Source organism: Drosophila innubila (genome assembly GCF_004354385.1).
Source record: "Drosophila innubila isolate TH190305 chromosome 3L unlocalized genomic scaffold, UK_Dinn_1.0 0_D_3L, whole genome shotgun sequence".
In the NCBI taxonomy this organism is placed as follows: Eukaryota; Metazoa; Arthropoda; class Insecta; order Diptera; family Drosophilidae; genus Drosophila; species Drosophila innubila.
This window is the reverse complement of record NW_022995376.1, coordinates 18,119,407-18,132,277: the sequence shown is the minus strand read 5'-3', so window position 1 is coordinate 18,132,277 and position 12,871 is coordinate 18,119,407.

Sequence of the window (12,871 nt, the reverse complement as noted above, 5' to 3'; positions counted from 1 at the left end):
CAGTTGCAGTTGCTGTGGCAGAGGCAGAGGCAGTGGCAGTTGCAGTGGCAGTTGCAATGCCCGTCTGGCTGTGACAACGATAATCCCTGCAAAAATATGCGCACAAATTAAGTATCCAAAGTGCGGCGATTCCAAAACCGATGGCGATGCTGATGGTGGTGGTGGTGGTGGTTGTGATGTTGGTGCTTAGTAGTGGCTCGGCCATTGTTGGCATATTTAAAGTTGTAAAATAGCGAAAAACACGTTTGACCGACATTCGTGACCAAAGTGCGGCTGCTGTGGTTAATGCAACTCTGGTCTGGAGCTTGCAACTTGGACTGAAGCTGGAGCTAGATATGGATATGGAAACTGTGACTGTGAGGCAGCACCAGGATTTCAATTTCGATTTCGCTTTGGTCGGCGACAAATGTGCCACGTCCGTCTTATCGTTCCCCGTCCTCGACCCAGGCCAATTGACCGTGTGACTACTTTAGCAAATGAAAATGGTTAGAAAAAAAGGTTGTTTCATTTGTTTTTTTTTTTTTGGTTTTCTAAGCAGCAACAAAACGCCAAAGCCAAACATAATTTATGATGCACTTTTGTGGGGCTTGGGCTCCGTTTTGCCGGGGCTGCATTGTGACAGCCTGTGTGACTCATATGCTGGGAGCTGTTCCATAGTTTGTACTCGACTTCGTTGCCAGGTGTCGCTCAGCATTCAAACAAAAGTGAAAATGGACAAAAAAACAAAAAAACACCAAAACCCCCCACCCTAGTCCAGGTCCACAACTCCACAAAGTCCACACGTCCGCATTGTAGACCCTAAATTGTGGCGCATTTGATATTTATGATGGTCCTACGTTTTAGCTTTTAATCACATGTGACTCTCGAGTACCAGTTTCAGTTTCGAGTGCCTGGGTGCACTGACCTCAACCTCAACCTACGTAGTACAGTGTAGTGGCTACTGTATTGCGCTGCGGTGAAAATCCCTCGCGCAATCCAGCTAACTATGTTAAACAGCGAAATCAGACTCAGAGTCAGACTGAGACTCAAGCTAAGACTCGAGCCGCAGGCGCAGGCGTATGACTCCCGACGACAGCGGCATCAAGATAAAAGCGCATGACATACGGCGACAAGAAGCTACCAGAGACCAGACCAAAGAGCGTTGCCAGAGTCTTAGCCAGCCCAACAGCAACAGTAGCGTCGTCATCGTCATCGTCGTCATCACCATTCAGCTGCAACGGTCACCCGAACTCTTGTTATGCTCCCAAATTTGGTCAAACGTGCAACATTTCAGCCACCCGCTGTCAAACTTTTGGCATAGAAAGCGAAATTTAGCGTTGCTTTTGACTCTACTAACTTGGCTTGTTGCTGTCGCCACGTCTGCTGAGGTAATCGTTGTGGCAGACAGAAAGGCGAGAATCTTCCAAAGAATAAGTTGTCAGAAATTGAAAGTGTTTCTTTGGGTTGATATAAAGACTGAATCCTATAGAATCAGCTTTAAGTTACTTTAGTAATATTATTTAATTAATATATTTTATTAAAGGAAATCATACATTTTAAGATTTGAAAAATATAGCTATGTAGCAATGAAAGATCCTGTTACATCCTACATAGAAGAAAATTAAATGAAGGCTAAATTTTTCATAATAAAAACGAGTATAACAAAATACTAGTCGGAAAGGCTGTAGTCGAGATCCCGACCATAAAATACCCGTAACTTATTTCAATATATATAAAAGTACTTTAAAGAAACTACTTGTATTGCTCTTAAAACATTAATTCGCCATAACCACCGTTCTACTTGTCCGATCTTGCTGAGATTTAGTGGGATAATAGATAATAATAATTGATAACGTTTATTTCCACAATAAACTTTGTACCTTGAAAACTGTGGGTGTGGCGTTATTTGCGAGTTGCAGGGGCGGAGGGGGAGTTACTTAAATTTAAAACAAACAAGATCTGCGTGGGGTATATGTAAATCTGTATGCCAAATTTGGTTACTCTATATCTTATAGTCTCTGAGATCCTTTTGTTTATACGGACAGACGGACAGACGGACAGACGTACAGACGGACAGACACACATGGCCATATCGACTGGGCTGTTAATGCTGATCAAGAATATATATACTTTATAGGGTCGGAAATGCCTCGTTCTCCTTGTTACATACATTCCAACGAACACAATATACCCTTTTACGTATTTTTTAAGTAACGGCTATAAAAATAAACAAGCACATACGTTATGGTCTAAATTTTTTTTAGTGCTGAAGTAGAGAAACTTTTAAGTATATTACAAAAATTCACAGTTCTTACACTTTAAATATATTCTTATGATACACTTCAAAATGTCTCGATTTGTTACTTATTCCCATAAATCTTCAACGCATAATGAAAACTGTTATAACGATGTATATAAGCCGAGAGTGGCTATTAAATAATACAATTAATTTACAGTTTTTCGATCTTTGTAAATGTGTAGTAAAATATTAAAGATTTTCTTTGGCCAAATTACTGCATGATGTCATGCAAGTGGCAGCTGAATTCAAATTGCAAATGGCCTGGCTGTGGCAAAGATAAAAGTAGACACATGGCAATGTGGCAACAACAGTATCAGCATTAACATTAACGGCGGCCCACGCGGCGCATGTGTAATCAATCAAATGGACATCGTTCAGGCTCTAGCTGAGAGGCAGAGACTGAGGCAGAGTTTGAGGCAGAGTTTGAGGCTGTGGTGGCAGTTGAGACTCGGACTGAGACGAAGGCGGAGGTGGAGGCCAAGGCAGAAGCCACAGGGCGTTGCTAATGTTGATGGCTGCCACAGTGTCAGGGGCAGAGACCTGCAGTTGCCACTTGTTGTGGTTAATGTTGCTTGTGCGTTGCCATTGCCGTTGGCTGTCGACTGTTGGCGTTGTTGTTGTTGTTGGTTTGTCTGCCATTAGAAGGCGTAATTACATTTTCATTGAGTGCCGTGCAACAGGTGCTGCAGTTGCAGTTGCAGTTACAGTAGATGCTACGTTATGTTGCTGTTGCGTCTGGTTATAAAACTCCCATGAAAAAAATTAATGCCAATTTCCGTAAAACAAAAATTTGCATTGCCCTCCGGCGCGTTTAATGATTAATTTTCCCAAGCCAATTGCAAGCCCATTGACAATGACAACAATAAAAACTACAATCGAACTAAACTGCAAAACGGTGGGCTGAGAATGTGCTTATACCACGAAATCGTAACGAAATCAATCTACAATTTTAATTCACAATTTTATTTGGCCAGCAGCCAGCAGCCAGCAGCCAGAGTCACTCGCATGAAGGCGATAAACATCGGCATGCACGACTCCAAAACTGCAGCTCCAGAAGTGATCTTGGCCAGGCCCAAAGTCCCCCAAGCCGCAAAATCAAGCGAAACCAACGCCAAAGACACTGACATTTTGTTGGGTGTGTGCAAGAACAACAACAAACAGCAAACAACAAGAGAAACAACAAACAACGGCAACAAAAAAGGTCAACGGGCTGCAATCAAAATAACTCAATTTTCGGGAGCAATTAAAATGCTGGCGCATGATCTGCAGGCATCAGATAAAAGCCCACACATCGACGGCGGCAACTTGTAACATTTGTCTTTGACGCCCAACAAATAAAATATGGCCAGAAATAACAGCAAACGAAAAACAACAACAAATTGCATGTAATTAACAGTCAATAATAAAAAATTACGTATACGCATACGTGATTTTGTTTGGCCCCGTCGGACAGTCGAAGCAATTAATTTACCCATCGATTTTTTTGGCATCATCTGCCCCATCATTTGGCCCCACTGACACCACTCGGAGTGCAGTGAAGGAGTTAACTGAGGATGGCAATGCTGTAATGAGAGGGGGTAGGTAGGTAAGGAAGCACTACAAAATAAACTTCACCCGCAACGAAAGTTGCGAATTCTTTTCGTGTCGTTTTGAGTGAAATGAAAAGTGAAATTACTTATTATTAATGAAATTAATATATAAGCATGTTTTGGGTGCGTGTGTGCTCGAGTGTGTGTGTGTGTGTGACAGCAACACGTACATATGTTAAATCATAAAAAAACGACGATAAATATTAAAAAAAAAAAAAAGAGCTTCAGCTTCAGCTTCGGGCCAGGCCAGGCCATTCCATGGAACACGTTTCACAGGCAGCATCACAGATAAAAATGCTTTGACTCTGGCCCGGCATTAAAAAGTTCACTTTCGTTTGTGTCCAAAAAACTACGTTGCACGAATACGCGATATACATGTGGCATGTGGATGTGGATGTGCATCTGCTCAATATGAGTACTCTCCATTTGTATGATAATGAACACGTAAAAATTGCGCAAAACCAGTCGCTGCGCACCAAAAATCGTTGCAAATTGTTGCGGATACTCAGTGGCAGCTGTCGCAGTGACAGTGCCACTGCCACAGCCACAGCCACAGAAACAGTCACATCCAGAGTCTGTCCCAGTTAAGATCAGTTTGTCAGTGATCCCAATTTAAGGTTTATTTAGTGCCCAGTGACAAACTGACTGCGCCAACAAATGAAGGTCATCACAAGTCCCGAATGTGTTATGATGAAATATGATCCCACTTGGATGATCCGTTGCGATGACTTTTCGAGATAACTATAAACCAATTAGTCTGTCAATTTATTAAGAAACTTTTACTTATGTAACATTATCTCCAAGAATTCCTTTAAAATGAGTAAAAACTCCAAAACCTTTTCAGCGCATTTAGTTTGCATCCGCCGGATGTCAAATAAAATTAGTGAAATCCATTGTAAATGACGCTCAGTTATACAAGTTAAGTTGCAAGTTGCAGAAATGCGTTACAAATTAAATGGTCGAAATTTATGTAATTTTCAATTTCCTTGTGGCCTTTTTAATTAAAACATAAATATTTATATGGAATATTTCATATTTTGGTCACATGCCACATGCCGCATGCCGCATGCCACTTTTGGCCATGCAATTGTAGCCAGCGAAGAGTGCGAGCCATGGAAATTAATTCGCCAAATAAATAATAAAATCATTTACAATATAATTGCAACGAGCCAGAAAACACTTTCACCTTCGCCACAATGCCACACGGTGAGACCAGATCGACATGATCGAGGGGATGCGGGGTTAAGGGGGTTGAGGGGGTCGCTGGGGGGTGACGGGGATACGAGGGCGGGTCTCAGTTGTTGCCGTTGTTATTTATGCTTTGTGGGTGTTCAACATGCAGCATTTTGAGTCTTTACCACAGTTTTTTTTTATTGTTGCATTCGCTGTCGTTGCAACGTTGCAAGTTGCCCGTTTCGCGGCGCATGGCATAAACATATTTATGTATTAAACAGTTAAAATCTTTATGGCATGCAAGTGCCTGCAATTAGCCAAAACCAAAACCAAAGACGAGGCCGCAAAAAAAGAGACGCTGCCAAAGCAAAACACACAAGCAAAACGTTCAAAATATTTCCCATTGCCATTTTTCTGACATCGATTTGACGCGACACCCATCCTCCAAGTCAAGCCAACCCATAACATAAGCTAAAGATACTCGTATCTCCAAATAAATCCACTCAAATCGTCACATAGAATCTAACATTTTCACCTGCCATTGACAGTTGCTAATGTATCGAAGAAAAGAAAATCATTAGGTGTTTGATTAGCCCAAAGCACATACATAAAACATGACTAAGATCGTGATAAAGATTATGATAATGGCTAACGAATGCTTCCAATTGGCTAAATATTTGTTAAAATATCTGCACAGTGGAACATAATTTATTCTATACAAATTGAATCGAATTAATACTCTTATTTACTGAAATCTGCATCTACTTACAGCCAGTGAATATAATTCAACCTATTTAAAGGTCAAAACTGTCAGAATTGTCAGTTAAACTGTTCTTTAAATAATATTTTAAATTAATACTTTCACAAGTTCAGTCAAGATATTACTCGATTAAAAATAAATTATACGAAGCTCTAATTTATTTTTCTGATACCATTTCTCATTATGGAATTTTTCCTTCAGGTCTCTATTGTTCGACCTCTACTCTCCACTCGTTCCCTCTCGTTTTCCCTCTAGGTTTCCAAGTGTATGCTGCTCACTTTGATTAAAGAGTATTTAATTCCCACAAAGGTAGATAAATTTAAGATTGTTATCAGAATATCATTAATAATTTTGAAAATTGCTCATTTGGCTTGTCAATAATAATTTAATTGCAAATATTTGTAATCGATTTGGGAGCCAGTGTACACATATTCTACGTACATGTGGAAGGCTGGCTGGTTAACGGCTTAACTGGAGGCTCATAATTCATAAAGCCAAGTAAACAGCAGGCATTTGTTATGTGGCACAAAATGCCAATGAACCCGCAAAGCGGCACCAATTTCAGTTTTTTTGTTTCTTTGCTCTTTTGTGTATTTTTTTTTTTGTGTTTTTTTTTTTGGCTTAGATACAGCTAAAATAAACGAAACGGAAGCGACCTCAAGTGCCATCCGAGTCAGGCGGTAATTTGCGGCTGCTTGACATGCATATCAGAGCAGAGTTGCAGTTGTATTCGTATTCGTATTGCAGCTATGGAGGGGACAAGGGGATAGACTGAGGCAGGTAACGCACTTGAAGGCCATTGTGGAGTCGAACCCGGAGTTGAAGTCGAAGATGAAGTCGCTGTGGAGGCAGAGGACGGCAGAGGACAGACGGGTCTGTTGGGTAGCCTAAAGTGCATGCTCAAAGCGCGTTAAACGATGATTTAATGCCAATAAATAAGTGTAAACGTTCATTACAGATAATTAATGTATCTGCACTGCGCCGGCCAGAGGTCACTTGGGTCTCGATCTGTGTCTGAAGTTGATACTGCGACTGAGACTGAGACTAAGACGGAGTCGGAGTCAGAGTCAGAGTCTGTACTGAGGACGTTTCGCAAAAAGTGAAACTTCAATTAGACGCTTAACAGCACTATGGCGTGGACGATTAAGACTTAAATTACGAGTATGCGCTGGCAAGTGTAAAATGCACAGAAGATTTGACATTTCACCTGTCGAGGGAGTGAGAGAGGTGGATAGGGAGAGAGGGAATAGACTGTCAAACAGACGCCAGGCAGTGCTGCCATTGATCTCTTTATCAGGTGGACTAGTTGTGCCCCAAATCCATATGCATGCAACAACAACAACAACCAAAACAACAACAACAACAGGAGTTTCCACTAGCTGACAATGTCGCCCAATTCGTCTTGCAGTTTTCATGCCCGTCGGCCTGGAAATTTGTCTGTCTGCCACAAAAATTTGGACTCTTTTGACGGTGTCTGATATTTTTGGCTCATAGTTTTTGGTTTCAGCTTCGGCTTTGGCTTCGGTTTCGGTTTCAGTTTCGGCCTTTTCAATTTAAAATGTAAATCAAGTGTGAAAGAAACACAAAATCTGCAGCGAAAGTGTTGCAATTGCAATTTGCTCGTTGCAAGTTTTTGACACTTTTTGGCTTTGGGGCTGTGTATTGATTTATTTTGATTGTTAATCAATTTGGCGCGCCCGTTGTTGTTGTTGTTGTTGCCAGTCTGCCTGCCTTGGTAATAGTTCAATGAAATTATAAATCAGTCCGAGACACAATTTAAGAGAGGGAGTTTGGATGCCCAGTTGCATATCTCTCCCTATTGTGGCTAACTTAAGTGGCAAGCAGCGAAAGAATGCAAGTGACACACTTTTCAAGCTCTTTTGCCACCAGTTGGCAGGCAGCTCATTTGTCAGCAGGAAGCTGCAACTGCCGCAAAAAAGGTTGTGCCACAATTTGCGCATGCGCACGCAAATTACGCGCCATAAATCATGCAACGGCCACAACTTTGTTATTCCTTTATTTTGTTGTGAACTGGGCCTGCCGCATGCCGTATGCGGAATGAGGCATGGGGCATGTAGTAGGAAGGAGGTAGGAGTAGCCGCAACTGTCACCGTTGCTGATTGCCACAGTCGAAGATTAGCGAGAAGTGATAAACACATATAAACTCATATAAATTGCAAAGAAAGTGGATGTGGACATTGGGGCATTGGATTGGTTGCATGGTGGCACGATGCATTCGTATGTGGCGAGTGTTGTGGTCGCGTGCGTGTGCAATTACCAGATACAGCAGCCGCAGTGCCAAGTTGCAAAGTGGCAAAGTGGCAATGTTGCATGTGTTAGTTTGACATTTGTCTACCTGACCCTGACCCACAAAAGTCAGTGCAACATTAACAGGCGTACAAAACGACACAGTCAACTTGTTGCAAGTTCACATCTCAAATTGAAAGAGAAAAGAAAAGTCAGCGGTGCAAAACGTCAATCACTTTGGCACTTTTGTTGTTTACCACCAGCAGTGGCAGCCTCTGTCCAACAATGTGGCATGCAAAAAGCCGTATACTTCTGCTATTCGCTTGGCTGCCCCAAAGTGCCCCCAAGGTTAGCGGCGCAAGCAAACGGGCCACAACAGCAAATGGAACGAAATAAACTGAGGCGCTCAACTCAGTTTGCTGTCCACAGTCAAAAGTCCACAGTCAACAGTCGATCAGCGACTAGAGATGGACTCAAGTTTCGTATAGATCTTAGGCTTAGAATAGCGAACAAATTTCAATAGTGCAAAGTGCCTTGAGTGTGCTTTGAAAATATTGCAGTTGACGGCTCATTTTTAAGAAAGTAAATGTAAATATTTTTTAAAATTACTTGAATATTTTTAATTATTATATGTTACAGCTTGTAGTTGAGAAACAGTTCCTTCTGACTTCTGCAGTCAAATCTAAGCATTTTAATAAGTAACATTTCAAATATAAATCAAATGTGCTCGAACCCAAAATTGTGTTTAATCTTTAACTTAATAATAAATAATGAAAGCTTACTAACAAGAAACTTTGTTTTGCTATTGATAATAAAAAATATATTTAAACTAGATATAAAAATTTATAAACTATTTTATATGTACTTTTTAAATTCAAAAAAACATATATTTAAGCTTGATCTAAAAATTTGAAAGCTATTTTATAGATATTTAAGCTTTGCATGAAAAGCTAACACTTCACGATCGGCACGGTGTCGTCTCTAGGCCTATGGGGCATCGCATCGGCGCTGGCTTTGTTCTTCTTAAATGCCAAGCCCGAAACGTCACTCCAAAAACAAAAAAAAAAGAAAGAAAAAATTATTAATAATAAGAACAAAAAGAAAGAAAACCAAAACACACACACTCGACTTGGCCAAGCTTGATTTTAGTTTAATTTTATTTTATTTTTATTTATATTTATATTTTGAGTAGCCGTCTCAACAGCGTCGCTGTTGCCTTTTTGACAGACACTTGGCATGTTCATTTTTATGAGACTGAAGCCTCGTCTACGTCTTCCGATCCCCCGTTTTCCCCGATCCCGCCGGGTATCATCCAAGTGCATTCTTAGAAGTCGTAGCGGTCCATTCGCCGATTCGGTCTAAGACTTGCGGTATTTCTGACTCTGCCACACTGATTGAAGCCAAGTTTTCTTAGCTGTTCTGTATGTTTTTAGTTCGTAGGGCGTGTTGCAGGCATCTTTCTGATTACAAATTGAATTTCATTCGGTTGGCTTTCGCAGTGCATTGATTTATGATATTTCTACAAAAATCATCTGGCTCTATTCCCGTACGTTTTTAATTAAGTCTGAAGAGTGTGAGATGCCTGGCAGCATTTGATTTATGCTGCACAAGTTCTACTATATGGACATATATTGACTCTGGACATATATATAATTACAAATCATCCAATCAGACCACAGTGAGCATTGGCTAGAAACGTCGCAATCTCAGTCGCATTCGAAGTCGCTGTTGATGGCAGCTTTCCCTTTGGTCAATTTCGAGCTCAATGGTTAATGCAGATCTTGTCTTTTGGGCCTTGGACATTGCGTGCGATTGCATTACGAGTGAAATTTGCCTTGGCTTCGGCTTTGACTTGGCTTTGGCTTTAGCTTTTCACTCGCGATCTCGAGACATCGATAACCTTTCTGCTTAGGTTTTACTTCTCCCGTTGCCATCTAAACTGACATCATCAAAGACAAAGCTGCAGTTCGACTTGAAGTTGGCAATTTAAATGGCGCCGTTGCATTTCGTTTGGTTTTGATTACATAAATTTGGCGCCTGACCGCCAATGCGCTCCATTTGCATCTTCAAACGAAGTCAAAATGTGTGTCAGCTGGACGGACTTGGGCGCGGCTTGGACATCGTCATATGTATGTAATTACAATAACTGCAACTTCAACTTCAACTGCAGCGGCAACTGAAATGGCAAATAATGCAGAATGTGTTGGAAACCTGTCGCTTTTAATTAAAGGCCGAACTCTACTTGCCGCCACGAGACTAAGTAACTTTTCATGTTTCAAGTTATGCGCACAATTTTAAGCGAATGCTGCAACAACGCCTACAACAACAAAAACAACAACAACAACAGCAACAGCAACAATCAAAATAACTTTTGCATTTAGTCATAACTGCATTTAAAATCTTATTGTCGCCTGAGTATTTTATTATTGTTTATTTTGATTTTGCCTTTTTATGCCCATATGCAAAAAAATCAGTCGCTAACTCAATCGAATGGTCTCCAAAACCAAGGTACGACCCACTTCTGTCATGTTGCACGATAAATACTTTGAGATTTATTGTTTGCCACAGTGGCAGCTATAATTACAATTTATGCCCCTTTGGGCACACCACCAACAAACACTAACAACTTGTGCAACATTTGAGCCAAGTTCAAAGCATGTTTGAGGAAGCTGTCGCCAGAGACAAAGACCATACAAATTGCCAAAGGAAGCTGTCTGTCTGTCTCTCTGTCTCTCTGTCTCGTTGTCTGTCTGTCAGTCTGTTTACCTGCCTCACAATTGCCATTATTCTTTGTGTGCATTGAAAGTATATACGAATAGACCTACAGCACAATTTACAAGATTTTCTTGTCATATGACGAAATTATTATACCCTCGAAAATATGTAGACATAATCCTTCATCTCTTATGAAACATTTACAGCTGATTGGCAGAACTTTTAGATACTTTGAAGCTTTGATTTGATTTTTAAAGCTAAGTTAATTTTAAATATTTCAAGATAAGAACCTATGTAATTAATATTCATTTGTGTATAATTAAATCATCGGTATTCTGATTTTAATATTTTACTTATGACTTTTACAGAATTGACATTTTAAATTACATTAAACTATTTAATATTGTGTGCTTTTAAAATCATTCCAAAAATTGCACAAATTTAATTAATTTAATACATTAGATGTGATAGTAAGCTTTTGTTTGTGAGTAATTGTGATTAACATTTGAGCATTCAATAGAAGCAAAAAAAAAATTTAATTTGAATTTAGAGTCAAAAATGAAAAGATACATTAAAAAAACTTTTGCTTTAAACACAAATATGCTCTTAAAATTTTAAAATTTATTTATTAGATAAATAATGTTAGCTTTTGCAATTTCCTTGCACTTCCTGGGGTTACAAATTTGTCGAGCAATTTGATGTAACCTTTGGCAAAGGTAGAGCATCAATCGACTTTCGCATACCGTTTGGACTCACACTCATTACATCATGTGAGTCTCTGAGCACTTGGATGCCATTGTTGAGCACATAATTAAGCGCCGCTTAGCTTATGTAATTAACGTCGAACAGACACAAGAGTCAAAAGAGTTTTGAAGTCTAATGAACCTCTCTGCTTTTGGCCAGCTGCGTGCGCTGATTTATATGCGAGTTTTTGAGTGTTTCGAACGGTTCAAATAATGTTTTGTCACCGTGGCCGTCCACAATTCGATCGCGCACTTAAGTCTCGTTTATACGCAGGCTCTCCAATGGGGAGCACTCATATTTGTATTCGTATTTGAAGTCACAGTCGAGGCTAGATGGCCGAGATGGAGTCGAAGTTGGAATCGGAATCGCAGATGGAATCGGAGTCAAAGACGGTGTCGGAGTGGAACATGTGACATAAGTCGCCGGGTGTATTGCCATGATATATGAATATGACAAAGCGACATGGACAACTTTATTGGCTCATGAAAAGCGCTGTCACTGCCTGACTGACATAAATCACGCGCAAAAAAAAAAACCATTCGACGAACCCAACGAGACTGCAAAAAAGCCAACGCAGACCAAGCTTACCAGCTCCAATCGACGGCCGTCGATCGCCAGAAAACAAAAAAACAAAAAAAATAACAAAAACAAGAAACCAAAAAATAAATCAAAAATCAATTTTCGCAAATGTTGAGCGACAAAAAGAACAACCGCAACGTGGCAATCTTAGCTGTCATCCATCGTGAAGATCTCGACCTGAAACTCTCCAAGTGTGTGTGGGTATCACTATCTTAAGATAACTAGCACAGCAGACAACAACGACTAGTCTCTGTTTATTTGCTTAAGAGATAAACCAATCTGTAAAAGTCCCTGAAAATACACTAACAAAATAGCGAAAGGAAGGTCTAAGATCGATATAGCTTGTGATTTACTTATTGTGCCACTTATATATAACATATATATATATATAAGTAAGTAAGAATGCCCTTTGCTTAACTAGAAGATGTACTTAGCCTTGAAATATTATTTAAAAAATAAATATATTCAGTTTGATGAATCTCTTTTGTAACTAATATATATAAAATATAACATAAGAAATAGGATTTTTTTCATTACTTAAAAAATAGTGTCTACACCTTGTACTTTTTAGTGCGCACTAGCATTATAAAATATATCATGTACTTGCTTTTGCATTATAAATTCATAAATCTGAGTTATCACAGTGGAAATGATTATTACCACCGACTAAATGATTATGTATTTTTATTTTTATTTTTTTTTATAAATAAAATCAAATCAATATAACTAAAGGAGTTCAATGTTGTATACAATATAGTATTGCTTATATTTTTAATCATATTAAAA